This window comes from Stegodyphus dumicola, chromosome 1, assembly GCF_044657685.1.
Source record: "Stegodyphus dumicola isolate Sdum_Otavi_A_Nest chromosome 1, ASM4465768v1".
In the NCBI taxonomy this organism is placed as follows: Eukaryota; Metazoa; Arthropoda; class Arachnida; order Araneae; family Eresidae; genus Stegodyphus; species Stegodyphus dumicola.
The window spans coordinates 135,733,577-135,761,333 of NC_140768.1; the positions used below are offsets into that span (position 1 = coordinate 135,733,577).

The 27,757-nt window shown below is 34.0% G+C and overlaps 1 protein-coding gene across 2 annotated transcripts in view; it reads right to left on the bottom strand.

Annotated features, from left to right (window-relative positions):
* The window catches only part of cdi (serine/threonine kinase), a 389,918-nt gene that overhangs the window by 200,776 nt on the left and 161,385 nt on the right, over positions 1-27,757 (bottom strand). The gene's annotated exons all lie outside the window — the stretch shown is intronic.

Sequence of the window (27,757 nt, forward strand, 5' to 3'; positions counted from 1 at the left end):
TTCGACTGCCAATTGATAATCTTAAGTACTTTTTTAGATTTACTGTTATATATGTGTCTTCGATGAACAGTCGTGACAACAGGAATATTATTTTCAAAGTTATGGAGCCCAATAAGCATGGAATACGACGAAGGAATCAGTTTCAGGGAAGATGAGTTCGCTTTTCTGATGAACAAAATTACATATCTGCATAGACTACTAGATGAGAGAGAGGATGAAAGCAGTGACGAAGATAGCGATGAAATAAATATTAAGAAGGCGAAAAATCAGGATAATAGATAGTGAATGTGAAAGCGACAGTGGTTGCGCAGAAGAGACAGAAAATTCAAAATGTATAACGTGAACAGAATCCGAAGAAATACCGCTGAGAATACCGTTTGTATCCATCGGAAGAACCAACCGCAAGACCTCAAGTACCTTCAGACATAAAAGAACCATTAGATTTTTGCGAAATCATTTTACGTTAGTTGAAAGAAATTTCACCAAATCTGTGGAAAATCATCTCCCGTTTGCTTGTTCGCCCCAGCGAAAAGGCCTCGAGTGCAAAGGGTTAAACTAACATTTTCAACTTGCATACACCATAGTGCAATCTGTAATCATCTGAAATAATCTACCATAGTTTACATTCTATGCAACTGCATAGCAATAAGTAATTGCTCTTACACTTTAACTATAAGTTTAACATTCCACCACTGGCCAACACAACTTAGGATAGCGACACTTACTTAGGTTACTGACAGACAAATATATTTTCCTGGTAGTTGTTGTTACTACCAAAAACCGATTGAAATTTCCAAAACGTCATTACCGCTTTACCCCAAAGGAATAAATGCGAGAAAGAAACTCTGATTCTTGCGAATAAAAAATGAATTTGAATACGGCAATTCAGGTCATGCATCTTCAAGCACGTGTTGGTACTGCATGATTTTTTTTCCGCCGAGAGATATCAAGAGATAGGAGAGAGTTGGGTGTGGCAGGAGAAATCAACAGTAACACTTTCTAATGTGTCGCTAGGGAGGGAGGAGGTAATGGCGATGAATAAAAAGAACTGCAGGAAAAGTTTCCGCGATAAAAGAAATATCTGTGTCAGGTTTGATGGAATTTTAAATGCTTTGCCTTCGCTGAAATGAAAAGTTTTGTAATAGCACATTTGGAAAGGTTGTTTCAATATTTCTTAAATGATGACACAAAAGAAAACGGGCGGAAATGAAATTACGCACACAATATAATCACGCAAGCATACCAAGTCTTCGCATTATACTTGAATCATAAAAAGTACGGTCGTCATTAATCGCGTTACAACGCATAATTATCACATAAGACTTAAAAATCAGATCATTTTTACAATGATAAATCGCAGCAGAATCCCTATGCGATGTGCAACATCATATCACTGTGTTTTTTTCGCGGGGGGGAGGCGCCAAAAAAGGTATTTTGCCCAGGCGCCAGTTATGCTCGCTACTCCACTGGCGATGTGTTTCTATTTCAGATGCATGACAATACAGCTGTGAGCTTTCCAAAAGTGTAAAGAAAGCATAGAAAAGCTAACATTTTCGTAAAAGTTTAAAATGCTCAAATATTATGCCACTTTTTTAACTTTTAAACCTGTAAAATAAACTATTCGCTGTTTTAAAAAAATACAGCGGAGGTATGCCTTCGTGGAAGACTTCCTAAGGGAAACTGTACACTTTTTTAACTGTGGTATATTTAAAATGACATTCCACAAATATTAGAGTAAACGTGTATTTTTCTCTTTTTTCTTAATAACGTTTAATTCATCAAAGCATTCTGTAAACTGTATCATAAATTTTTAATTTGAGATGGCCACCGTTAGAATCATTTTTAATATCTGTGCGGAACGAAATTTGAACTGCGCGGTATAAGATCATGGCTATCATAAGACATATGCATTTTCTGGATTATAGTTAACATTCCATGTTAAATGCAGGAAATAAAGATACTTGAGCAACTTCGCAAAAGTCAGCGCGCAATTTCGCAAGCATCCGACTTGCAGAAAAATTAAACTTCCACTTTAAAGATTCTGGCACCTTCATGAAGATTAAACCTGCACAGTAATTTTTACAAAGATACAAGAATTATGGAAGCATGCTCTGCCTTGACGAATACTGGCCAACCTGCGCAAAAGAACAGGGATATTTATCGTTGAGCACCGCTATGAAAACGCGCCCCAAAAGAATAAACAGCAAAGTTCATAACGGTGCCAGCACATTATGCTGTGGCACGCTTTAAAATAGGATTTTTGTTTGCTTTATTTCATCAGAGTAATACACCGAATCTTTCTTGCGTATCGCCGCTGGTATTTTTATACACGCAGCTTTTGTAAAGCTTAAAAAACTTACCTCTGTAAGCTGTTGAAACTTACGTTAGGATAACTTTAACTAAAGTTTCTAGTTTGGAAATGCTTTCATAGCAGTGCTCGGTCATTAATGTGTCGGTACCTTTATGAAGGGTGACTACGTTAGAGCATCACTGTAAAGCAGAAATCTGAACAATTGTGCCTTCCTCTAAAGGTGTCCGCTTCGCTAAGGCTGGATATCATTATTCAAGGATTTTACACTGCTATATCGATTAATAAAGCAAACGAAAATAATGCTTCCATAAACAGGGCCAAACCTTAAGAAAGAAGTCCGTTTTAAAAATGAAAACTAATTTTAATGCCAACATCTCTATACCATAACCATAGCGATCGTAAACGCTGAGAACACAGATACATGCATATTCATAACTGGTCACCATTATGCAACAATTTGGCTGTTTTGAAGTTAGAAACTATCCTTTATGACAGTGGATCGCTATGAAGATGTACTTGAAGTCCTTATAAAACGCTGGGAACATAAAATCATTCACTTATTTTTCAGCTTCTAATTCGGTGAAAAATATTTTCAGACATTCTTTTTCTGCAAAGTTTAAATGAACTGCAATGTTGTTAGAACCCCAGAATCTCGAATATTATGGGCAAAATGAAACACAAACAAAAGTCAGTAGCTGAAACTAAATATTTTTCATTGACCAAAAACAAAAGATAACGTTATACATATTTATGTACGAGCGTTTAGTGAGAATTATAATACAAAGTCATGATGATATGATTCAAAGACAGCCCTGCATGTACAATTTAAAGCTTCCTACTCAGCAACAATACCCCATGATATTGGAATTCATGAAACTCTGATTTATGTCGCAAAAGTTCAACAGCCAAGGAGGAAATCAGACTTCTAGGAAAAGGAACAATACGAAATCGCGAGTAGTGGTTCTCAGAAAAATACTCTCTGAATTGACATATTTTTAGAAGCACTATATTAAAGAGTAAAGAGCTTGCGATGTAACCTCAGGGGAAAAATTGATACTTCAACGATTTTTGCGAACACGCGAATCTAACAGCGCCGCTAGTCAAAGGTACAACTGCATGTCGAACATTTTAGGAAGGAGAAGATTCCCTTTCCTCCCCTCTCCCTTAAATTTTCTCTGAAAAATTCGTATTACAAAAGCTCATTTCCACAAAAATCACGTATGTGACAGGAAATGCACAACGGCGTCACATTTAGTTCGTCACGATTATGCAATACTAGTCGTGATGCCCTTCTACGCCCGCATTTTCGAAGAGATGTATGTGGGGCAGGGTCAGTTTATCTGTTTTGAGTCAATTTTGAAAGGGTGTCTCTGAAAAATAAATGTACTGTTCATAAAAAAAGGTCACTGATAAGAACATCCATTGTTCATGCGCTTCTTAAATGCAGAGGAGCATTACAAGAGCGGTATTACGCGATTTCTATGAGATGGATCTCAAATTTTCCAACTTCAAAAACCGCAGGAATTACATTTCTTACGGCCCATGTTTCTACGAGTCTGTTCGTCAACACGCAACTCAGGACCAGATTAAGACTTTTAGAGACCCTACGGATTTAAAAGATTTTAATCGTCACATTAAATTATGCGGGTTTGTTTTCATTCCTTGTCTCTCCTTTTCATTTATCTGTATCGAACATTCCATGATAAACTGGGAAATGGAAATTTTTTGCCTTCCTCTTAGTTATTCTATTTTAACCAGGCACTATTATTAACGTTCTGTTCCGAGAGACAACAGAATCGAATCTTCTGAATCTGCAAATAATTGCCTAGATCAGGGGTCGCCAAACTTTTTTGATCATCGGCTCCTATATAATTTTTCGAAATCTCCATTGACCCCCACAAAGGTAATTTTCAGGTAATTAAAATAAAACTATATATTAGCCTAAATATTTAATAAATCAGAAACAGTAAGTAAAGTAGCTACAGAGTTTTTACTTCTTAATGAGATGAGTGTGCCTGGTGTTTCTTGGCAAGGTTCGCTATATTGGGTTCGAAATTAGTCAATTTTAACCGTAAATCCCCTCGAAGCTCCACATTTAATTTATTTCTGTTTTAAGTTAAAATTGAATTAAGGTGACTGAAATCGGCTTCAACCATATACGAACTTGGAAACGCCAGCATAAATGGCTGAGCCATTTCGTAAAGTTTCACATATTTTTGCTTTATATTTATATTAGTCCAAAATTTATGTATTGTCAAATTTTTAATAAGCGTTTTTGCTTCAAGATCGGACAATAGTTCAGCAAGCTCATCTTGTATGTTGATGTCGACGTTATCAATTTGCGCCGAAAATGGCGCAATAATCCAATCAGGGATGTCGATGTTTTCCAAATCAACAAAACGTAGTTTAAAATCGTCGCTTAATTTTTGAAGATGATTTGTATATATTTCCAAGTCTTCTTCTTTTATTTTTAATTGTTGCAGATTTGAAAAATACTTATAATCCTTACGTAGCAATGAAGATCTAAATAAATGAAATTTTACTTGGAAGCCTAACAGTATTGTCCGAGCTTGGATAATTGTTACATCTTTTCCTTGCAGTTTTGTTTGAACGTCATTAAGTTTTCCAAATAAGTCTGCTAAATAAAAAAATATGGTTCTTATTGTTTTGGAGTTCATTGCTTAGAACAGGATTTATTTCGTTCAGAAATTCTGTCGTGGAGTCAAATAAATTTACGAGCCGTTGCAAGCATACACCACTAGACAACCATCTAACCTCGGTGTGCAAAGTAATTAGTTAAATAACTCATTGTTTTCCTCACAAAGTTTGGCAAATAATCTTGATTTAAGAGGTTGGGCTTTAATTTGGTTAATAGATTTAATACAAAACTGTAAAGCTTCATGTAACTCTGAACTCGGATATTTTGCTACTAAGTTGTGTCTATGCAACACACAATGAATAGTACGAATACCGGGCACTTTTTCTTTGAGGCATGTAGCAAAACCTCGGTAACGCCCTACCATACAAGGTGCGCCATCTGTGGCTGCTGCTATTATATTTTCAAGCGGAATGTCATATTTATTTAAATATTCTTGTAAACATCTAAAAATTGTCACTCCCTTCCCATCGGTTTCAAGATATTTAGCAAATAAAAATTCATCAATGACTTCTCCTTTAATTTTACTGAAATATCTAATATACGCCATAAGAATAGCAGAAACGCCAAAAACAGATTCATCAAGTTGTATAGAAAACTTGCAATTTTTTAGCTCCAAAACTACTGTGTTTTCTATTTCTTCGGCCATTTCGTCAGTACGCCGTTTTACAGAATTTGCACTTAATGCAAAGACTTTAAAACATTAGTAGAGTCTTTTTTCATCACATTCTCAATGACGTCTTTAATTCCAGGTACTACAATTTCTTCTGCGATTGTGTGGGGTTTTCCCCTCTTTGCTATATTAAGCGAAATCTTGTACGAAGCAATTAATCCTCCTTCATTTTCAGTTTCAGTAGACTGTTTCATAAAACTTTTTAGAGTTGGTCGACATGTGAATATTTCTTTGAGTTTTTTGAAAAATTCTAATTCTTCATTTTTTTTTTTTTTATCTGAATGAAGCCTTTCAAGATGATCTTTCATTTTTGACGGGTTCATGTATTCATTTCCAAAAGTATTTTCGCATATAAGACACATAGGAATAGTTTCATTTGTCGGTGAACAAATAAATCCAAATTTTAAGTAATCCAATGAATAATACCGACATTTCTTTTTAGATACTGAAGCTGTCAATTTTAAATTAGGGTTCTGTAAATAAGTTAAAATTAAGTTGACACTAATCCACATTATTAAAGCTTACCTTTTCACAAGTAACAATAATTAAAACTGATATCAAAACTAAACGAATAGTTTTATAGAAACAATAACTCATTATCCAATGGTAGATATAATAGTAGTAATAATGACACTACAAGCATTTAATACTGTTCACAGTTCACAAAGATAGCTGAAAATACATATGATATTTGCGTTTGTAGCATCCAGTGTAGAATTGGACAAGCGCACATATGCAAGGCTCGTATGGTTTGCGATGGAGACAAAGGGCGAACCAACGACACGATGCGTAACTGCCGTATAAAAAAGAAAAGAACTAAAACAACACACATAGGAAGAAAGAAAACGGAGTACTGAAGATTCCCTTCGCGCTTAATGCACAGAAAGCCAACGGCAGTGTCGTCACAAGCGTCTACGGAGAGAAGGCAACTTTTGGGATCATGAATCTGATCCTCCCGTCTTACGCGCATCTCAGTTTGCGCATCATGTGACGTTAACAGATACGTCAAAAATGTGTCTGTTTACATTTTGCATTTGACTTCGTGCGTTTTATGCTTCGTAGTATGTGAATTTTGCTTTCACATATTTATAATGAACTGAAGAATCTCTCAATAAAAGACCCTTCTCACGGCCAAATACTTAGGAATATTGTGAGGATTCTGCTTCAGAATATTAGAATATATAGCACCAATTTAAATGAGCTGGGTGGTGATATCAATGATCATTCAAGACAATAGATCTGAAATTCACATTTCCGCTTTGATTACGATTGGTAACATCTTTCAGAAAACTGTAATTTCAAAATCTTACAACTGTTCTATTTGCAAAAAGTGTTTTTCAAATGCCAGCAATTTATAGCATCATTTGAAGAACATACATTCCAATAAAAAGCATATTTCTACTGCTGAAATATTTAATTCCAATTCAGATCATGCATTTTATAAAGTCGTCAATGGTAATTCGATTTCATATACTTTTGCTTCAAAATCCAGTATAACTTCAAAAAAGTTTTAGCTGCCCTGATTCCAAAAAAATGTTTCTCAAGTAACAGCAATCTAAAATGTCACTGCATGAAATTGCATATATCACAACAAACAACATTACTCAAAGCAAGTAAAAATAAAGTTTTCCAATTTAAATGCAGTTTATATAGTCGTCAGTTCAACAATAATAAAAATTTATTATTTTCACAATCAGATAGTGCATTTACTGCCCTTGAGTGTTCATCATTAAAAAATTATATAAATGCACATTATGTGATGAAGGTTTTCCAAAGGAAAACTTTTCATTACATTTGCAAATGGAACATGAAATAGTCATTTAAAAAGAAGAGAGAGATTTCTCTGTGTTTAATGATTTCATGTTGTGAAAGGAGAATTTTGAAATGGAAACATAATCTAAATTTTTTTAACTTACAGAGAAACATGACCCATTACATGTAAAAGATATTTATTTTGTATGCCATTATTCAGGACATTATTTTATATCTAAAGTGCAAGGCATGGGACATTTAAAAATACAAGGGAGTAACAAAATTAATGCTTATTGCCCAGTAAGCCAGTTTAATAATGGAAAATGTACTGCTTATATAGAAAAACCCATTGTAAGTCATAGAAAGGGTATAGGGCATCTGTCTCTTACAAAATTAGAACGGCAGTTATACCATTCTAATGTTAATTTATGTAACTTAAATTGCTGGAAAAGTATCTTTTGATGAAATTTTAGATAAAATTCAAGATTCTGTATATGATACTGCATCTTTTGACAAAGAATGATTTATGGAATATTGAAAATTCGGTACTCTTCCGTTATCAGAACCAGAATCAGAAATGTATGCATGTATGGCTGGATGGATGTGTTCATGTATGCATATATATGTGTACATATGAATGTATACATTTCTGAATCTGGTCCCAGTAACAGAAGTGTACCGAAAATTCTTATAATCCACAATCAAATGCTGTAAGGCATAAAAATGATTGTATAAATGTTAATGAAATGCCTGGGGTTAATGAAATTACTAGTGAGGATAACAACTCTTATTTTATAAGCCTTAAAATAAAATTTTAGAAAGTTATCCTGAATTTTGAAATGATGATTTCACATTAATGAAAATGAATGACTCCCAGAGGCACTTTCTTCAGAAGTTGGGATCAGACTATATATGTATAAATGGTACACATAGGTTGAACGGTTACAGAATTGAATTAATCACACTGCTTTTACTTGATGCTTTGCTTCACGGCTTTCCCTGTGCATTTATTATTACAAACAGAACTGAGCAGGAAGTTTTGTCTGTTTTCTTTGCACATCTGAAAGATAAATATGTCAGTTAACACCCGAAATATTTATGAATATGAATACAAGCTAGTTTTGGCTCACCAGGGGCCGAACGGTAAAGTCACTGAACGCTGGTAGTTTGGTCCGAGGTTCAAGTCCCTCAAATGGGCTGTCTGCATGGGCATTTCCATGTTTTCCCCATGTGTAATGTGTATACGAGCCAGTTTCTCTTAGAATGTCCTCCACAAAGGCATCCCTCCCCTTAGGCAGATGGCCATCAAGTGCTTTGCCATAATAAAATAAACCAAACCAACAAACTAGTTTTGATTAAAAAGTCTTCCATGAAGGTATTTCTTCCCCCACATGATCTTTCCCATATTCCAGTTCCAACAATCAAATCAACACATTGTTATTTAACTACTTAATTTGAAGATTTTTGGGCCCACCAGCGGCCGAGCGAGCGATAAAGTCGCTGAACACTAGTAGTTCGGTCTGAAGTTCGAATCCCGTGAACGGGCTGGCTGCATGGGCGTTTTCGTGGTTTTCCCATGTGTAACGTGTATAGGAGCCAGTTTTCCATAGAAAGTCCTCCACGAAGGCATCCCTCCTCTTAGGCAGATAGCCCTCGAGGCTTTGCCATAATCACATGCACACATTTTGAAGATTTTATAGCAGATTATGAAATATACAATATTATATTGATGCAAAAATATATTTTTTACTCAATTCTGGAGGAGGGGGAAAGTGTTCATTTTCCCGTTTCCTGCAGATTCCTACAGTCTAGCATTTTCAAACCTAAAACATGATAACCCTAAGTAACATATCACCATCATTGGTACGCATTAGAGCAAACAGATCACTAGAATTTGCATATCTTCTATGTCTATTTGCTTCAATATTAAATCAAAGTCTGTAATAGTTAATGTGAAAGGCTTGAAATAAAGCAGTATGCATGATTGTTTAGAGCTCATATTAGCAATATCATTATTGTTTAGAGCCTGTTCTCTGGAAGTAATTTACAGACTTGCTGGGAATTTTATTAAAAATGATATACTTTTCTGTAGTTGCTGCATAAAAAGTAAAAGCCGTGTGTTGGCCATGCCTGGTGTAGGACGGTAAGGATAAAAATTGCCTTTCTCTCGACATGTTGCAATGCAGTGAATATAACTGAGCTTTAACTTCAAATATCTTGAGTTATACTTTGTGCAGCAAATGAATGACATATGTGTTATCCCTGTTTCATTCTTACTTTTAAGCAATTCTACTGCAGAACGTAGCTTGAGAGTTATACACCAGAAATATGAAATACTTGTCAGCTGGACTAACACCACAGATTTACACCAGTGGACAGGGCCGTCTTTAGGCCATTGGCTGCCTGTGTACTTTCCTAAGAATACAGTGCCCAAATTAAAAAAAAAAAAAAATTCTTAATGATTAGTTGAATTTTTATTTCATACTCACTAAGTACTTATATGTGACAAATTGTATAAAAAGTATTTACATGTGACAAGTACAATGAATTAAAAATATTTAGTTGTGGTATCGCGAGTGTTCAGTTGTTGCATAATTTTACAGCTGCACCGCGCTAGGAACGGCCCCGACAGTGGAAGATAACCATATTCAAATCATGACAAAATTACTTTGGCAACAACACAATCAACTGGCTATTAAATTGCTGGTGAAGGTTACTTATCAAGTTCCTATAATTAATAAATATCCTTATTCAGGACTTAATTTCTAAACTTAGAAGTGCCAGAACCCTATGCTAAACTGTCAGCAAAGGGGAAGAAAAGTAAATAAATAAATAAAATGATTGTTACAATCATTAATAATTTAAAAATTAAATAGTTAATTAATACCAAATTAATTCATTATTATTTAATTAATATTAATAAGTATCGATTATTTTTAATTAATGATTGTTATTTAATTAAATAAATTATTAAAGTAATTAAAATTAAGTAAAATGTAAAGAGATAAATTAAAATTTAATAAGCGATTTGTAATACAGTTTTACTGCAAAAAATTAAATGTTTGAGATCAAATTTTTGTTCGGTTGCATAAAAGAAGTGCCGGAGCCTTCTTATTTAGGGCTCCGGCTATATTTATGATTTATTCCAAAAACTAAGAAGTACCGGAGCCAGGCTCCGGTGCAATTTAAGCTCTGTCTCTATTAACTTTTTAATAAACTTACACATTTAGTCATTATGAATATCTTAAACTTCCATTAAGTTATAAGGTTATTCTTGGTCTAATAATGGAATTTTAGTCTTATAACCCTAATATAATTATCACTTGAGATATTATGACAAAGCTTTATGAAAGATTTTAAAACAACCTTTTTATTTAAACTGAACTTTTAACAAAACAGAGCATGGCCTGAACTTAGAGCATAACCACGGCTAGTGGCGATGCAAATAAATGCGAACAATCAAATAAATGAAAAATGCTGATCAGTAGTCTAAGACTACATAGTTAATTATTAAGCTAGCCACTAATTTACTGGCACATCAGATTAAAGTATCGGTGGCATGAGAACACAAAGCTGATACTTTTAATTATACTAGAGCTGGAAGAATCTGACCATCCAACACAGATGCCAGAAACACTCTCTAAAGATCCAAAATCCTCAATTTAAATAATGGAGGTAGAAATAAGAGGAGAGGTCTTAACTGGTTTTCCTCGTGTACTGCCCTGAAGCAGTAGTGCACCTCTCGTGGAAACCAAACTATTCAGTGACTATCCATTAAGATCAATAGGTTTTAACATAATCGGCGGTAAACATTTTGTAATTACATCGTAAATATACATATAAATATATATATTTTCTTTTTCCGTAATACTTCAAAGTCATAAGTATGTAAAAAGAAAATAATTAAAACAATGTTTTATTCTGAGCGGAATTAAATGCTATACTTTCCCAGAAAAGTTTAATTTGAATGAAATATTTTCACACGTTCTTGTTAATTACATTACAAAAAAATTTTAAGTTAATTTGATTTTATTTGGTTAATAATTACAAAAATTAAGATCAAAGTTTATTATAATACTAAAATCAAAATTATGCATTATTTCTTTCCTATTTACAGAGCTTCTTCCTGAAATACCTTCTCAAATGCAGAATGATTTTTTAGCTTCTGAGGCATCCTTTAAAAATCAGAGTTACTTTATAATTAATGCTCAGTTCAGTTAATTTCAAATTAGAGCAGCTGTTATTTCCATAGTAAAATACGTTAAATATTGCTACTGATTTCCATGTACTTAACTTTCTATGAGTATTTTTGAAACGGATTAAAAAAGTTTATTTTTAATATTGTTTAAAACTTGTAACTGATTTATTACAAAATGTAAGGAAAGAATTCTTTTGATACTTACAGTCAAAAGTCTTTAATCTGGACGTCCATAATCCGGACCTCAAAGCTACAAACTTTCTGCGCATGCGTCAACACAGAAATTATGGTTTCATATTTTTAATTGTATAATTTCTGCATGCCATCTTACCAGATTTAAATTTATGATCTATAATCTGGAAAAACCCCTAATCTGGAATCACTGAAGTCCCGACGAGTCCAGATTAAAGACTTTTAACTGTATTATATTTTTTTATATCCTTAATTTCAACAATGCATATTCTAAAAATTATTTTTTACTAATTCCTTAAGTACACATCTGTCTACCTCACTTTTATGTACTTTGTGTGTTTCTGGACAAGTCATGGACACTGCTCATCTGGACATGTGCTCTGCACTTTAATGGTCAATAGCCAGGCATTTGATAGATAAAATTAAGTACACATGTTGTAGACTGTGCTTTACAGCACTTTTTAACAGATTGCTTTCCAGTATGAATAATTCTTGCTGAAATAGCAAATAAAAAATTCCTGCTAAAAATTTTCAATTTACAATTAAATTTGTTTACAATTAAATGTTAAGGTTATTATATATTTAAATAATATTTATAATCATTATAAATTTAGATATATTTAATAACTAGATTTCTTCACAATAACGTTAACAGGGGTTTATGAAAGAATAAATCCTTCATTTCCAAATACATTTATAATAATTTAATAAATATTTATGTATTTTATGCTTTTCACAAGGATAATGTATACTCATATATTTAATATTTTTTGAAATGTGCAAATCTTAAATTTCTGTGTATTTACTATATTTTTCAAGTCAAGTAATTAACAGTAATGTAGCATATATCAGAATTTTTTACATATGAAATATGTATAAATTGAATGAAAATTAGATGTATTATTTTTTAATATGCACTCAAACGTCAGTTTTGCCTTGAAATTCCTCCATGAAGGCATATTTTCCTTTAGGCATATAGCTCTTGCATTCCTTACCTTATTTAAAAAGATTAACCTGACCTATGTGCCTAATTACAAAGTATTTAAACATCCATAATTTTATATTTACACTCAGCCATCAAGTTTCAAACTTTTGACTCAAAACATGTGTTTGGATACATTCATTATGAAATTCAAATTTTTTAGTAAACATATTTTCACGTAGCATTCAATACCTTCCTTGGCGATTATGCCCAGTTTAATAATTCTCTGATAATATAATAAATAACAACTTTCCATTTCATATTTAAACATTAATCTCATTGTCATCAGATCACAATCTTGATTTCCTTACTCTGCATAATATTGCTTCATTTTTTAAAACAGTTAAAACAACTAATTGATCTGAATTCACAAGTGCATACATTATACAAGTAATTAAAAATATATAAATTATACAAATTTTCACACTTAATACTATTTAGATGTAAGGAAACTGAGGTTTAAAGAGTGTTATATTTTTCCGAAATTTTGACATTTTAAATGTATCTTAAGGTATTTTTCATTTTTTACGCATAACATGAACATTTTGCTAAAATCTATATTTTTGTTATCCAGTAGCTTAGAATTTCCTAAAACAAATTTATAATCAAAATCACTGTTGCAAGTTATTGAAAAATAACCAACACATAATTTTTACATAAATGCCACCAAACTGTACAAAGTACTATTATCCATCCAACAATTGAATGTTTCTTTTATGTAGAAGTGTCCCCCGTTTTCGATTTGTGTTGAACTGTCATGTGTGGAAAAAACACTATCAAAGAGCTCTGGATGTAAAAACAAAAAATAATGCCTCTGGAGACAGTAAGTGAAAATACATGCAAGATCGAAGTACTGTAGGCAGTTCAGGTAGAATGTTATAGCTAACATTCAACCTGAAATGGTCTTTACTAATATCTCAACTATGAACTAGCAATAAAAATGTTGCAAATTTACTAACTGTAGTCTACTACTATACTGTTATGTTACATAATCCTTAGCCATTGAAAGGCTCCTCAATGATAAAATCACAAATATCTGAACTATTAAGTAAACTGCAGCTATGGCTCTTACAGTTATTTTAAAATTAGATACTTCTATTTAAGCTTCATGTCTATTAATTTCATTTTAAAATCCAGGTTGATGTATGTTTTTTAAGACAAAACACAGAGCATCAATGATAATTCTGAGCACCTTGTTCTCCAGCTGTTACACAGACAGTCGATTCATTGGCAGCAACCATCCAGTAAGATAATGTACATAAAAACACGTTATTCATGGATTGATAAACCTCTTTATTTTAGTACTGAGTAGTGAATCATGTTTAGTTACAGAAAGAATTCTTATACTTTCTTTGTCAACCTTGTCCTTGACATATAATATACCTCTTTTAAAATGATAAATTATCACAAATAATACTTAGGTATTATTAGCTTGACATTGTAAATATATTGAGAATAACATGATGAATATGAATGTCTAAAGTATTTATTTTTTCCAAAAAGTAACAGTTTTTTCAAAGAAATTGACTTTAATTTTCTTGTTTTCACACTATTGTAATAACAATTTAATGCATTTGTCTCACATGCACGACTTAATGATATAATTAAAATCTCTTGTACAGATGATGAAATGTCAATAGTTTAATTCATAGTTGAAATGCCAGTTGTAACACCAACTTATCACATAGCTGATGCAACAGAATGTGCTCATATGTGTCGTAAATAAGCTTTTTAATACACTTTAACGCATAAGCTTAGTATAAGCAATAAAGAAATTTCAGGAACAAATAATAGACACTCTCTATCATGGTCCTGTGATTACCTGCTAAGAAATAAACTAGCATAACATATATTTCCTCATTATTTGCACATGTTTTAGCAATAATTTACAGAAGATAGGCATGCTTAATTAACAACAATCATAGGTAATATTTCATTATTTTTTAATGTATAATTAATTTAATGTTTAATGTATAAAAAGAAATGAACTTTTTTAATGAAAAGTGCACTACTTAATAACTTTCATTAGCAAAAATTTTATTTTTTTATCTCCAAGCATAAATTAATTTTTTTAACAAACACCAATTTATTAATTGAACTGTATTTCACTGTAGATCAAATACAGATGTAATACAATTTCATCCATTCTCAATACATAACGCAAATTTCAAAACCACAAAGTACTTCACGTAAATAAACAAAATTTCACGAAGTGCACGGCAGCATATGCGCAAATTGAGATGCGCACAGGAGGATCAGATCACGATCCCAAAAGTTGCCTTCTCTCCGTAGACGCTAGTCAGTGTCGTCGCTCGCCAAGTCTGCGCCAAAGGCTCCTAATTGGTTGATGGATTCGCCAGCAAGAGACACGGATAAGCCTCAATCGCTCTTCTGGCTACATACTATGATCAGTCGTGCAAATTACAAACTGGTCACAAGGTCAAGTTGTGACGTCACGGTATACATACGAAAACCCATAAGGAAAAAAGGGGCAGATTGTTTTCTGATTTATTATTTTATTTTCTATAAAGAATATAATATTAAGTCAATTATAAAAATATTTTAAATTTTTACGTACGCAGTTAGATATGTGTGATTTGCGTATTAAGAACTGTTTTTCCTTCGAGTCCCAATAGATCCCCATTCGACCCCTTGGGTCAGATAGACCCCCTACTGTTGTTAAATAGACCCCTAGGGGTCTATATAGACCATTATTCATACAACTATTTCATCTTCTTCATATTATTTCCTACGTCCGGATATCTTCACAAGTTAAAAATAGTGGTCTTCGATTTCTTAAAGTTTTATTATTTCTGTGTTAAATCTGAAGAAATTTGGAAATAATATAAGCAAAACAAATAACTCAACAAAAAGATTTCGCGCACAATCTTAAACGATATCTCTCCAAAACAGGTTCTACTTTTCTGAAGATATACTTCATATGGAAATAAATCTTCTTCGAAAGATTCTTCAAGAAGTGAATCATCAAACCAATCGATTACACCACGAAAATCTCCCAACATACAAGATACTCAGACTTATTACAGAAGATTAAAAAATATATTTTTTCGATTTTTTTTGCAGTAATTAATCTTAAATCTTTTCTGGAAAGCTGAATTGTTGGATATCGATTAAAAATACGTATATAATGACAGGTTGATTGGTAAAATCTTTAGGACAGAGCAGTGAATGGCTATAAATCTTAGTCGGGATGCTTATGAGAAAGATTATTCCCACAAAAACTGAATTGCTTTCACCTTACAATGGGGAAAACAGTTGTAACAGAGATATTTCTGTAAGTTCAAAGCACTGACTTAACTTTCTTAATTTATGAAAAGAAATGTAAAAATGAAAAATGTGATAAAAATGAGATGAGGGAATAATTTCACATCGGGCTAAGTTGGGAATAAAAAAATTAAGAATTTTTCTCTACAGAATCGGTACTAAGCAGAGGCGATTAATCATTACTCATTCCGCTACTAGTATGTACTTGGGTGATCTGCAGTCTGGCTTAAATACAATTTCTTCGCAACTTAGCGTAAAGATTTCGCTATCCCCCCCCCCGTTTAGAAAGAGCTGGTTAGGTTAGGTTATTTGATAACGGCAAAGCCCACGAGAACATTCTGTGTAAAGAGGCATGCCCTCGAAGAGAACTTTTTGGAAAGACGAAGAGGACTTCTTAAGAAAGACTACAGAACGTGTTCACATTATACTTAAGAAAACCACGAGAAGCAACTAACCCACCGTTCGCCTGGTTTCGAGTCTGGGTTGAACTACCAGTATTAAGCGGTCTTATTATGGTCAGCATGATCTGGAACGATCAAAGAATACATCTGAATATGGCAAAGGACACAAAAGCTATCTGCTTAAGGAAAACAGTACCTTCGGAGAAAACATTTTTAGGGGAACTGCAGAAAAAAAAAATCACAAACAACAATGAAGCCAGTTTTACTAGTGTTCAGCGGTCTTACACCAATCATTTTGACGAACAAACAATGTTCAGGGAGTTGAACTACTCGGTCACTGATAATTCTTTAACATTGGTGGGCAACAGAAACTTGAGATGATTAAATTATTACACGAAGTTTACTGAAAAAAAAAATACATACTGTTTTATTATAATCGTTAGATTTCATTGTTAGTAGAGAATGGTAATAAAGTTCACAAAACTCCTCTCCTAGTTGGTATCTGTGAGTGTTCCCTCAGTGCCAAATCGGACTTTAAAAATCAAATCGAGCTCCTCTCCGGCTTTCTTCCGATCAAGAGCCATTTCCGTTGACAAATATACTCTTCAGCGAAAATATTTCAGTTTCTCCAGCTGATACTGATTTTACCGTATGTGACAACAAGGAAGAAGCTGTGTCCCTAATGTATGATGAAGGTATTAATTAGGACTACACACGTACAGCCTGCTTTGATCAAGACAAAGCGGCTTTTTTCAAATTGGAAAATTCCAGATGCACAGCTCAGTTATTATAAGGATTTACGGTAAGTGTGAAATTTAGACGCCATCGACCACCCTAACTGCTACCTACTTAAAACACACACAAACCTCTTTCCTAAGTTTCCTAATTCTCACCTCTGATTAGTTCATTACGCAGAAGGGAATGGATTTTAATACTTCAAGCGAGTTGAATGTTAATCAATATGAAAAATAACCTAAGATTAACTCGACCTAAATCAGTGTGTATTTAATTTAAATTCTCTAGTATTTAATTTAATTTACGGAGATAATTTCACATTTATCTTAGACGATAGCTTTTTCTCGGTAAAAGGTGTACCACTTAAGTTCGAAAATGTTTTGATACATTTAAGTAGCATAATTTCAAGTTTAAAAAAAAAAGGGGGAGATAGTTTGGTTTTTCGGCAAGTCATTTTAGCAGGTTTTTACTTTACTGTATTACGACCGGCGTCCTGTCTTGCAAAACGAATAATTACTGATTTATTGAATTGGGCTGATGGCGGGGGGGGGGGAACAGGGAAAAAGAAAATTTTCCCTAATGAATAGTGATAATTTCAGTAAATGTGAAGTAGTGCACTCGGAATTTCATCACAAACGAAAAAAACTTCCTTTTTCCGCCCTTTAAATACCGCGACGGAAGACTGTCACCATTGTAGGCTCACTGCCAATCTAGTTTTGTCGCCCTCCAGTTTTGAAGGTCTTTATTTGTTACAAAAGAATACAAGACAAGGACGCACTTTCATCTACATGTGCTTCCCGTTATTTTGGACAATTTCGTTTTTTCTTTTAATTCCTTTTTATTATTCTGTGGGAAAACTGACACGTGTGTGAATAGGGAACAGCAAGCTAGATGACGGGGGAAAAAATTTTGGCCCGCCATGTTTCTATCTTGAATGAAGTTTTAAAATTGCTGATTAAATTACCTCGAGCGATTTAAGAAAGTTACGCAAGTTACGTACTTAAAAAGTATGACATGTTTCTGTAGCATAAGTTGCGAAATCTGTAAAGCGCCAAGCACTAGTCGTTCGACTAGGGTCCGAATCCTGACGAATCGGCCGATTTCAGTAGCATTTCCATTATTTTTTCCATGTGAGACCAATTTAGGCTGAATTTTAAAAGTTTTCCAAGAAGGCATTCCTTCTCTTAGAAAAAGTGCATTCACGGTGCTTTGCTTTAATTAAATAAAGAACAGTTGTTCATACCTAGTAAAAGAATTTAGTTACTGGTAAGACCGGCCTAACGCTGTAGGGCGCTGAGAGCGCCATTGAGTGTGTGCTGAGTCTCGATGGAAGGTGTGACGCAGTGATGATGTGCGATTTCTGAGATTGAGATATTATATTTAATTAAATCAATTTATATTTTATTGATTGGTGATTATTGATTTGATTTATTGATATGAGATGTGATATTGAGTGTTTTGCTCAACCACCACACTTTCGACAAACTTGGATTACCACTGAATCTCAAACCCACCGATGCGCATTTGGTCCATCGACCGAGAATCGAACCCGGGCCGCCCGCGTGGCAGGCGAGCATTCTACCACTGAACCACCGAGATAGGAATAATGAGTGAATTTGAATCTCGAAATACATATCAAAATAAGCGATACAAAGTGAAATTGCCCTGGAAACCAAATATGAAGACATTATTAGAAAATAACCAGCAGATAGCAATGAAAAGATTTTTGAGATTGAAATCATCTTTTAAAAATGACCCGTCCTTATTTTGTGAATATAACACTGTTCTAAAGAATTATCTTTCGGAGAATATTATTGAACCTGTCCCAGATGATGAAGTAAATTTACGCTAAAATACATTTTATCTACCTCATCGAGCTGTAATACGTACGGATAAGATTACAAGCAAATTACGCATTGTGTTTGATGCTTCGGCGCATGCAAAAGATCAATTATTCTTTGAACGATTGCTTATACACGGGACTTAATTTTATGACTAACCTATTTCTTCTTTTGATCAGATTTAGAACGAATCCGATAGCATTTGTTGCAGATATTAAGATGGCTTTTCTCCAGATTGAAATAGATGAAAATGAACGAAATTACATCAGATTCTTCTGGGATGAAGATCCATGAACTGATGGTAAAAACAAGAAATTGGAAATTTTTCGGACGACAAGTGTGTTATTTGGGGTGAGATCTAGCCCGTTCCTCCTTGCAGCCACAATCAAACATCACATCACTTGAAAAGGTACGTAGATATATTTCCTCTGACTTCAAAGCATCTTAATGAATCATTGTACGTCGACGATTTTATTGTGGGCAAATCACTGTTCAACAGGCTCTAAAGACTTGTAAAGAGAGTGTAGACATTCTAACAGAGGCAAGCATGGACCTTCGAAAGTGGAGAACCAATTCTCCTGAGCTAAGTAAAGAATTAAAGAATTTAAACTTCAATGTAGATCAGGGTGAAGAGTCTTTAGATACAAAATTGATAGCTTCAAAAGTATTGGGAATTAGTTGGGATGAACAAACTGACAAGTTTTATTTCGATACCAGAAATCTGGAAACATTTCTTTTAAAAAGAACTAACAAAAAAGACACTTACTACGAGCAGTAAGTCGACTTTTCGATCAAGTAGGTTTTATAGGACCACATAACTATTAGAGCTAAGTACTTGATGCAAGAAATTTGGTGTTTAGGATTAGACTGGAATGAAAAATTGCCCAAACAGTTAGAAATTGCTTGGAATAAATGGTGCGATGAGATCCACGATGTAAAGGAAATAATTATTCCCGATATTATTTTCAAAGTTCTTTGCCCAGTCATGCAATCACTATTCAATTACACTGTTTTTCAGATATCTTAGAAAGCTTGTGGTACTGTTACGTACTTACGCATAGAATTAAAGAGTGAAAATATCATTTCTAGGTTTGTAGCATCAAAGAGCAGGGTAGCTCTGTTAAAAACCCTTTCGATTCCCAGATTGGAACTCATGGGTGCACTTTTGTCTTCAAGATTGAGCAATAAAATTGTAACTGCACTCAGTTTTCCAGTTACTCGATATTTTGGGACGGATTCCTCAATAGCTTATTACTGGATTAAAGGTGATCCAAATAGACATAAGGTGTTCGTTAAGAATAGAATAAAAGAAATACAAATATACAGCAATCCAGAAGAATGGCATCATTGTATAGGAAAGAATAATCCCGCCGATTTGATTTCTAGGGGTTTATCCTTAAGCGAGCTCAAGAATAATCAGCTCTGGTGGCATGGACCCTGTTGGTTGACAATGAATAATACAACATGGCCATCCTCCTTAGAATCAATGGAAGAAAGCGAAGTAGATGTCGATAAGTTAGAGTTTAAGAAGTCACTTGTAAATGCAACTGTTGAAAATAGCCAAAATGAAAACGATTTGATCACAAGATACTCCTCATTCAGTAAATTAATTAGGATAACTGCTTTATGTTTGAGATTTATAAATAACTGTAAAGCAAACCCAGAGTTGAGAACAGACTTCATATGCGCTTCTGAGTTAAGACATGCTACTGAAGTTTTAGTAAAACTCGTACAGTCAACTGAATTTCAAAGGGAAATAAAGTGCTTGAAAAACGGACAATCTATTCCAAAAATAGTAAAATATCATCTCTGAACGTATTTCTTGACAAAAATGAGGTACTGAGAGTAGGAGGAAGACTGGAGTATTCTGAGTTTTCTGAATTTCAGAAACATCAGATACACTTCCCAAAGGCTCATCATTTCACTAATTTAGTTATTGAATATTATCATAGAAAATCCTTACATTCTGGCATACAGACTACATTATCTTTAATAAAGACAGTCTTATTGAATACCGTCTGGTCAAGATCGAGTTAGAAGAGTAATAAATAAGTACATGACTTGCTTTAGAACACAAAATCAAACGGTAAGCCAGATGATGGGTAATCTACCTAGGGACAGAGTCGTGCCTTCTAGACCTTTCGAGAAGGTCAGATTAGATTTCGCAGGACCTATAATCACGAAACCGGATTTGAAAAGGTCAAAGGAGACTTTAAAGTCTTATATTGCATTATTTATCTGTTTTTGCACTAAAACAGTGCATTTAGAAGTCGTTTCTGAGTTAACAACAGAAGCTTTTCTAGCCTGTTTACGACGATTTATTGCCAGAAGATCCAAACCAGCCGTTATCTGGGGCGATAACGCCACGAATTTCAAAGGTGCGAGAAATATTCTTAACGCATATAATGATATTTGCAAATCTAACCCAATTGAAGGATTTAGTGCAGAAGAAGGCATCCAATGGAAATTTATCCCACCAGCTTCTCCTCACTTTGGCGGACTGTGGGATGCAATCATAAAATCAGTGAAACGGATTTTGTTAAGGGTAACAAAATCGGCTATCATGAATTTTGAAAAGTGAACTACTTTAGTTACTCAGATAGAAGCAGTTCTGAATTCCCGTCCATTATCAGCTTTCTTCCGATCCGAATGACTTACAGCCTTTAACTCCGGACATTTTTTAACAGGAAGTGCTATGTTGTCCTTTCCTGAACCACATACTGCTTCGGATTCTCTCTCTCTCTCTCTCTCTCTCTCTTTTTTTTTTTTTTTTTTTTTTTTTCTTCCCCAATTCCATGTGGGAACTAGTTCAGAGACTCCAAGCTACAGTATCTAAGTCAACTACAGAATCGTGCCAAATGGAGCAGTTCGCAGCAAAACATGCAGATTGGTCAACTAGTACTGCTGAAGGACTCCAACCCCAATCCTTTGCATTGGCCATTGGGTCGCATCCAACAAGTGTATCCTGGTGCTGATGGTCTGGTCAGAGTAGTTGAAGTTAAAACCTCTACACGTGTTCTTCGGCGAGCCATCAACAAAATTATTCCTCTACCATTTAAAGACTGAATGAACTTGAAAAACTTTTATATTTAATAGTTTACCAATTTAATATTTAGTTTAGTGTAATTTTAGTGACTTTAAATTTATTTGAATATCTGGAAATTGAAATTTAAACTCCATGGGAGTTTAAGCGGGGAGAATGGTAAGACCCGCCTAACGCTAGAGGGCGCTGAGAGCGCCATTGAGTGTGTGCGGAGTCTCGATGGAAGGTGTGACGCAGTGATGACGTGCGATTTCTGAGATTGAGATATTATTATATTTAATTAAATAAATTTATATTTTATTGATTGGTGATTATTGATTTGATTTATTGATACGAGATGTGATATTGAGTGTTTTGCTGAACCACCACACTTTCGACAAACTTGGATTACCACTGAATCTCAAAATCACCGATGCGCAGTTACTAATAATTTGATATGCTGACAGAAATGTTACTGCACCAACAGCAGGAAAAACCTCCCTCCATTGCGTTTAATTTCAATCTTATATTTGGATATAGTTAACTTTTCGGTTATTTTGTATCTTTCTCAACATAAAATTTCACTGACAATTGCGTTTTCAGATAATAACCCTTCAAAATATTTCCATTTGTATGCTAAGCTTTCCCCCCCCTCATGTGTTTGCATTTTACGATATTTTCAAAAGGCGATCCATATAAAATTATTCAGATGATTTAATTTCATTGCCTATTTTCGGAGCGCGAAACGCAGCTGAAATAAAAATCATTAAAATTCGCCCTGAAATATAAATCGAGAAAACAATATTTGATTATTGAACATACTTCCGATTCCACAAAAATATTTTCACGACAGTAAGCTTAGAACGTGTGTGTGATTATAGCAAAGCCTCGAGGGCTATCTGCCTAATGGAAAGGATGCCTTCGTTAAGGGCTTTTTAAGGGAACTGGATCGTATACACGTTACACATGGGGAAAACCACGAAAACGCCCATGCAGCCAGCCCGCTCGCGGTGCGACGGGTTCTACCAGTGTTTAGCGGCACTAACCACCAGCGGCCGAGTGGGCTAAACTTAGAACGAATAAAATTTATGTAAACTCTATTTACAAATTGCGGCACGTTTACCAAGATTATTTATGGTACAATAACCACAATACGTACATGTGGAAGCTGCCCAGACGCAGAATCTGAACATACCAATCTCAGCTTTGAACTGCCAGCTGTCAAAACTGAAAAGATATATCATACTTTACATAATAATATATTTTTAAAATTTCTCTTAAATATGCCTTAATGGATAAATGTATGCACTTACACCCATTACCATGTTAGAGACTAGCCTCTTTAATTCTTGCGGAAGAAATTAGCAAAATCATACCAGAAGTACAGAACAGAAATTCAAAAACATATGAAATACGAATCGTATACTGTTCAACTACAAAAATATTACTTCGGAAAATGGAAAAGTATACGGTGGCACAAATATTATAGATACGTATCCACTTACCGTTCCATTAAATAAAATAAGGTCGTAAGGAAGCAAAATATCGAAAATATTTATTTAACACATCTGCGTTAAAAAACACCAGAAATCATAACAATCAACACTGATAACCTAAAAAAGAATCATGATAATTCTCGTTCTTGAAACGTCAGTTGAAGTTATTTTCATCTCAACGAGCCCATTCGTGACAACTAACTATATTCATGCTGTTTTAACTACGCATTAACACTGTAAAAACAAAGTTGTGCGTGCTTCAAAAAGTTAAATTTTAATTTCGAAGAACGATTAATTCACGAAAAATACCGAAGTTCAATAAACGATCCAGATATCAATCACTAAATGCGAAGTCAAACCTTTGGATACCCTGCTGCGATGGAACCCATTTTCAATCATTTTAGCTTGCATAATGAGTTTATTGGCCTCGGCCGGTGAGGCGCATAGAAGGGCACAGAATCAAGGGAACTAACTGCGTGCTCAAAAGCAAAGTGCTTTGCCTTTATTTTTTTCTTGTAACCTCGAAACTTCGAAAATTAAATAGGTTGTTAAAGTTAGGCCCGATGCAAGTTTGTAAATCTTTCTTGAAAACATTACTTTAAACCTGCTTGCTCCATCCGAGACGTCAAGGGCTAGGGATAGTTACTTTTTGATGATGCTTTAGCGCAAGGGCAAGCAAGGAACATCCACGGCTAAAGAGGTTATCACTTCTAGGGACGCACGCGGCTATGCGGGACAGTTGCGAAAAACGCGATTCTAGTAGCACAGCTTTAAGCGGGATGCTTTCGAGAAATGTTTCGTCTAGCTGGGAGAAGCATATCCCGACTATGAGCAACATTTTGAAACTTTCCCGAAAATGTTCTGTATGGAGACGTGTTCCTCGTACGTTCAACCAATCAGACGAATGTTCTGCTTCTGAAGGATCACGGGTAACTTTCAATATGGCGATGGCTCTCAATGTGAAGTCATGGACGGTGAAATAGAGGCCTATTTAATTATTGCTGTTTTGTTGTAATACAACTGAGTCATTTAAAAATGTTTATATATTCATTAAATATATAATCGTGGAAATTTCAGACTTGACAGTATTTTACGACGTTCTTGCAGTTCGGATTTGTTTACAAATTGTTCGTCGCCAAAAGTTCGCCAATCTTGTCGTATTTCGTGCCGATCGTGTATTATCACTGTTATGTAATAGAATTTTATTCCTTAAATTTAAGTTGAATAATTTGTTAAAATCGTTTGTATATGCGCGGCTTTTCTCCTAATTACTTATCTTTGAAATTGTTAATTGCATAATCAGTGACACATTTTAAACATAAAAGATGCATAAAGAAAGAAAAGCATAGTTTATGTAATAATGAGAGTACTCATTAAATTTGTCTATTATTTTCATGTTATTAATGAAATACTTTTTGCATTATAAATACATTAGAAACTACACTTTTATTGTAAATGCTACATATTGAAACATTGGAAATTTATGGATTTATTATTACGGATGATGAAAAACATTTGTACATACATTCATTAATATAAATCTTATTCATTACATTAATACTAATAAATATATATCAGCAACTTCTAAACCATCTCATTTCTCTATCTGTATGTAAATATATGATTTATTAGATGTGTGGAATATTATAGAATATTAGAATATATGTATGTATAAATACAAAAATGAACATTGCCAAAAAGGTTTATTTCTAATTCATATAACGATCATGTAATTGGCAGCAACTGTAGTCATCAGTTCTTTGCAAATTATTATGAATATGTAATAATCAGTTGAAAAATAATTGATTAGCATTTGAGTACTAAAGAGTGTACACATTTTGTTTTTGGGTTAATTCATAATTATATCATATGTATGATATACGTAATATAAACATGACTAATAAATAATAAGAAATGTAACAGCTATGCATTATATTATTTGATTACTTAAAACAGTGCGCAACTGATTATAACCTTCATGTGTGTTTACATAAAGAATTGTACATTCCAATTATGTGCACGGGCCTACTAGTGGCCGAAGCGTCGTTGAACACTGGTAGTTCTGTCTAAGGTTAGAATGCCGCGAACGGGCTGGTTATATGGGCGTTTTCTTGGTTTTCCCCATTTGTAACTAATATACGAGCCAGTTTAAAAAAATATTCTACAAAGTGATCTCTCCTGTTAGGCAGATATTCCTCGAGGCTTTGCGTAATCATATAAAACAAACTCATGATTTCTAGAGTTGGTATAATTAATGTGTTTTAGATACATTACCGATTGTTCTATGGGACAGAAAACAACTCGCGCATGTTTGATTGCTCATGTATTCATATGCTTTATTGAATCTTCATTTTGCTAAATAGTATCTGCTGGCTGTGAGGATGTAAATATCAGCTATATAGATTTTTGTCATAGTTTTTTTTTTTTTTTTTTTTTTCCCTGTATGTTTATACTTATGGTCAGAACAGTAATTATGAGCCTTATAAAGTTAGTCAAGAAAATGCTTTCACCAGGTCACAAATTTTCCAGTGAGCCATCAAATTTTCATTGGAATGCAGACATCAGAAAATACACATAAGTAATGTCTGATAAACAGACTTATCCAGCACAAGTTTTAAACTAGTCTTAGTGTATACAGAATTTGGCTATTACTGATGTAATTGATTGCTATAACCAGAAGTGTGTTTATCTGTTACTTGAAATGCCAGAATGGAGATCAAAGTGATTAACTTGATAGCAATCACCTTTCTATTATCTTCCATAACTAACAATAAAGTTTAAAAAGAAAAGAGTGTGAGCGATACAAAACAACACGAAGAAGCAAACGTCACTTGAAAGGAAACGTCACTTTCGCCAATCTGAGCGATAACTGATTCTTGTTTGGATTTCAGCCTGTTTACCAAGTGAAGATGGTAACCCGATTTCGCGGAAAAGCGATTCTCAGAACTGTTCCTTCAAACGTTTTGTTCCGGCAACAAATATCGTATGTGATAACGCTTTAAGGTTCCAAAAAATCTTTTTATACTATCTTCTATTCAACAAGACACAGAAATGCTACGATTTGTTCCGCTTATAGAATGGTGAGACTATCTTGAGATAAAGACCAGGTAATCATTGCATCGGATTGCATCCTAATGCTCACTGGATATCTTAATTATTTACAACACAAAATCCCGCATTGTAAAAAAGTGGTAATTCCTTACATTCCTCCCTATTTAAACAGTGACTGGGGAAAAGCGCGAGATCGAATCGATCATATCTAAATGAAGAACTCCACTACGTTTTTAATTCGAGTGCCACTATATGAAGTGCGAAAAAACAAGGACGCTCTAGCAAATATTCGAAAGAAGAGTCTTCCTATTATTACAGCGCGCTAGCTCCTGACATTAAAAGAAATTGTGACAGGATACGGTAATTTCTAAAGTTACAATCTCGATGTAGTTTAGATGCATATAGCACACAACGACTATCTACAGAAGTATCTAGAATTTATATTAAACGTGCCAAGAAAATCCATTTGCTGAGTTACTGCAAGTGATTGGTACCGGGCAATAACCATAATAAAGCTTTAATGCGTGGTTCGGACAGCCTACGTCAGGAGCTTACTAAGAGTGGCATATGTTTCATATCTAAATCTGTTCAATAATTCAGTACTGCTGAGTAAGTTTAGAAGGCAGGTCAGAATTTCAGATTAAAAATACGAATTTTATGCCTGATGGGACAACCCACATAGGAAGCTTGCCAAGAGTAAGTAGCATCTGTGTTGTTTTTAAGTATGCTTAATAATTCAGTATTGATGATTCAGTCGTCTGATAATGCGTTAAGATACCAGAAACCAGGTTAGAAATTCAGATCAGTATAAGAATTTTAGGTAGTCGTCTGATATCGGGGCCGGATTCAGAAATGTACTATGTATGTGCATATATGCGTCTGTGCAAGCATACACACAAGTACGTACATAAGCCCTGATTTCAAAATTAAATATCTCTACAACAAAGATCGATAGAATTATGCGGTAAACTGTACGTTCATTAGCAAAACTGCAAAAATGGTGTACAAAAGTTTAGAAAATTTAGTTTCGAAAATCGTTAACAGATCACGCTCTGCGCTGAAAACTTTTCCTGAAAAGAGTAAAAATAAATAAATAAATAAATAAAGTGAAGCAGCCTTTGCAATCAGAATACAATTTTTTCAAAATGGTCACCGTTCGAAA